Source organism: Urtica dioica, chromosome 3 (genome assembly GCF_054948205.1).
Source record: "Urtica dioica subsp. dioica isolate 48M chromosome 3, U.dioica_male_clone48M_v1_H2, whole genome shotgun sequence".
Classification (NCBI taxonomy): Eukaryota; Viridiplantae; Streptophyta; class Magnoliopsida; order Rosales; family Urticaceae; genus Urtica; species Urtica dioica.
In genome coordinates this window covers 40,411,613-40,415,595 of record NC_142758.1, presented here as the reverse complement: position 1 = coordinate 40,415,595, position 3,983 = coordinate 40,411,613, and the positions used below count along the sequence as shown (strand labels likewise).

General features: G+C 43.5%; 1 long non-coding RNA gene across 1 annotated transcript; it reads right to left on the bottom strand.

Annotated features, from left to right (window-relative positions):
- Positions 1-858: 858 nt before the first annotated feature.
- LOC149402775 (uncharacterized) lies at positions 859-3,152 on the bottom strand. The gene is made up of 3 exons (XR_016296230.1): positions 3,069-3,152; positions 2,315-2,427; positions 859-876 (listed from the first exon to the last, which is right to left on the bottom strand). It is a non-coding gene; the product is annotated as an uncharacterized LOC149402775 (long non-coding RNA).
- Positions 3,153-3,983: the final 831 nt, after the last annotated feature.

Genomic DNA, 3,983 nt, shown 5'->3' with positions numbered 1-3,983 from the left:
CGTTCGCCCCTGGGCTGAAAAAGTGGCCCCCATAATGGCCTGGAACATGTCCCATGATCGATACAAACTACCCAGCGCCACATGCCGGGTCCAGCGAGTCTAGGCTGGTCCCTGCAAGAGCGTCGTGGCAATACTAGTACGGAACATCTCAGGGATAGCAAGGGCGTCCATCCACTCGATGGTAGTACCAATCCATCGCACCCACGTAAGTGCACCCCTCATCCCGCTGAAAGTCGGAGCGGTAGGAGGAACAGATGCGAGAGCCTCCGGGTAGGATAGTATCGTCACTTGAGCCATTCCACCTGCCAAAACGACAGGCCAACGGTAAGCACAAGTTCCAACACTTTCCCATAACCAGAACATGTATCTCAGGTCTACAGAAACGGCTAAACCTGGGCTCTGATACCACAAAATCTGTCACGACCCGCGACCGTCGTCACCTCGCCCGCAAGCCGCGACTCGACGGAACCAACCTCACGTAGCGGGAGCATATCATATATGAATAATATAATGTAAACAAAACATTTAAAGTAAATACATAATTTACAAAACATATAATATACGAAATACGATATTATTAAAAGTGCGGAAACGTTTACAACAAAAGTGGTTATCGGAAATCTCGGGAAATTTTTCGTTTTTCTTTTAGAACTAGAAGTCGTATATCGACCCTTATACATACATATATATGTACATAGAAGCTCCCGACTTTACATATATACACGGGATATTATTTAAGGAAGAGTCGATACTATTCAAAACATTATATATATAGAGGTCTACTTCCCGAGCCAGAACCCATAGCCCGTAGGTCAAGAGATACGCGTTCCGTCTCAGTTTCCTTCTTGGTCGTCTACATTGCCGCCTTGCCCTTATCTACATTACCAAGGGACATAAAACTATGAGTCGAATGACTCAGCAAGCGGGAGTCTAGCCTATGAAAGAAAAGCAGCTAATGCAAAGCATGTGACGTGCGAACAAGCAAACAAGAATGCAGGATGCAGCTATCACCTAAAAGTGACTAATGAGCGCGCATCCTAGAATACTAGCCATCCCGCAAGGTTATACACTCCTCACTGCTATAACCTCCGGTCCGACTAGAGACCAGTTTCCAACTTCGAGCAGCAGTCGTCAACTGATCTAAGTTTTAACACTTGTCTGGGATCCACTAGTGGTACTTCCTTCATCATGACGTCAGCGCCACTGGTCTCTGGCATAGTGAGCTCGCGAACCGCGACCATCACCCACTACGCCCCGGTGTGCTCAAGGCAGCTTCCGGTGAATCTTCCAGCAAGCAATGAGCTCGCGATGCGTGACCTTCACCCATTGCTTCGAGTACTCGGCGCACGGACCGACATGGCCCACCAAGCACAAGTCAGGGACTTGTGAGTACCACCGACACGAGTTTAAAGTTTGGGTACACTGCAGCTAACAGCGTACACGTTAAACTTATATACGGAAGAGCGTGACGGGATAAACCCCGAAAGAAATTATTGTTTCCCTTTGAAGCTCGTTTAGTGTTTTAAGTTGAAAGCTCGAAATGTGACTTTCGAACTCTCTACTCTCGATTGAATTTGAGAGTCTATCGCTCTTCCGTCCTCTCGATTCTAACCTACTTCCTAGAGTTAGAAGAGAAGTCTAACCACACACAAAGCAAACAAGGCTGGTTCAAGTTAGCGTTTGAACCTAACGGGCGAACCCGAGCTAAGTTTTCAAGCAAGAGTGGCCGAAGCCTTAACTTTCGAGTTTATTCATTTTTAGGCTTTTACCTACTCTTGTTTACTAGTAAGAAAATGCACAAACAAGCAGGATTATACCCTTGGTAAGTAGTTGACTTATGTCTCCACACTTACCCGGAATTGTTCGACAGAAAGCTTGACGATTTCTGAAGATGTCTTGCTTCACACGTTCTTCGAGACACTTGGCACTTGTCGAACGTCTAGAGAACTAGCATCCGGAGTTGAACATCTGTTAGTTATTGGATTCGAGTTTACTTAAAGATAATAGGGTTCGTGGTCGGGATTAGAGTCGGTTCGGAATTCGGGAATTTAATTTATTATTCCCCGGTTTTTCGGAAGTTTATTCAAGACTCACGTATCCTCATATCGAGAGTGATACGAAATAATGTTCAACGAATAATCACGAGTCTTAAATACATCAAATAATCCGAAATTAAAAATAACCGAGAATTCCAAACGAATAATTAAATTAAATTCATAAGCATCGTTAAATAAATAATTTATAAATTATTTATTTAAATTCTGAAAGTACATATCTAAGAGTATTTAAACGCTATAAGCGATTTAAAACTCACGAGTTAATCGAGCTTTATTTCGATAACTCTATCACTTGATATCTTCAGAAACTGATCTCGTCGCTCTTGACTCGTCTGGTTCCCGTCTGTCCGTCAAGTTCTGTAATACAAACCTGGAACCCAACGACGAGTTAATATCTTAAATTCCAAACTCTTATCAGTTTCACAATCCAAATCCCGATTCTAAAAATCCCGAACCCATAACCAAACCAAACGAACTTAACACAAACCCAACTAACCGGAACCGTCCTAACACAACAACGATCACAAACTCAACAACCCGAGGCTCAGAAAATCACCCATAACAAACAGACCGAATCAGCCAATGATAAAGTCCACGGTCAAACATATCTTCATCAAAGCCAAACAAACAAATGACCAAACCAAACACATCAAACAACTCACGGCCAAGAAATCCACACGGCCACAAACTCCAATTTCACACCAAACAAATCAACATAGCCTCAACACAAGTATAATCAAGCTCAGACAACATAACAAACCGAGCAATTACACTGAAATCGAACCCGAAATCAAAAACCCCCAATTTAAACCCTAGTTCATCATTTTCGGATAAATTAGGAAAAATCCGAATCAAAACTTCAAATTCAAGCTACCACTAGCATCAATCGAGTTCAATGAACGATAAAAACCAATCAATTTAACCGAAATCAACTCGGATTTGAAAATCCCAAATTGAGAATTTCAAACCCTAATTTCTCAGAAAAATCAATTCGGTTTAGCTTGTTCTTACCGAGATTCTCACGAATTCGGTGTCCTCGTCGCTCGATTGTGTGTTCCCGGCGTCTACTTCCTCGGCGGCGGTCACGGCGAGCTCGCGGCGGCGGTGTGTTGCTCGGTCTACGCGCGCGCGGTGGCTCTGCGGTCGGTGACGCGCGAAGGCGAGAGAGGGAAGAGACGAGTGAGAGGTGGCGGTGGCGACGTCGGGGGCTCGGCGGCGCTGTGTTTCCTCGGCCCGGAGCGCACGCGGTGGAGGCTCGGCGAGACGATAGCACGGCGCGGAGAAGAAGAAGAAGGAAAAGAGAGGTGAGGGATGGTGGTAGTGATGACGGATCGGCGGCGATCGGAGGTGGCCGAGAGTTTTTTTTTCCTTTCTTTTCTTTTTTTTTTCTCTGGTTTCCTCGTGTGGGTTTCGGCCGAGAGAGAGAAAAAGTGAGGAAGAAGATGAAGATAAAGAAGAGAAAGAGAAATGAGCGAAGGAAAGAAAGGAGAAGAAAAAAGGATGAGGTGGCAGAAAGAGAGGCTAGGTGTCAGCTCCTCGTCGTGCCACGCGTGCAAACGTGGACCAATCTCATCCTGCCACAACTCTCTTAAAACAACCCCTGCTTCTCTTTTTCTTTCACTTTCGTCCCTCAAAACTTTGCACATAAGTCCTTTTAAAATAAACTCTCACAATCCTGTCCTTAATTAATTAAAAATAATCTTGAAAAATAACCGAGAAAATTATTATTATTTCTCGTTATCTTGAATATATTTAAGGGATTTCGGAATTCATTCTTACTCTTGAGATTTTTAAATCTCCGAGTATGTTTCGAATAATAATATTGGATTACTCGAACATTTTCATTCCGAAATTTCATCGACCTTAAATATTATCATTTTCCAAGATATTTAAAATTTAAGGACGTCTCATATGCAACAAGAATTT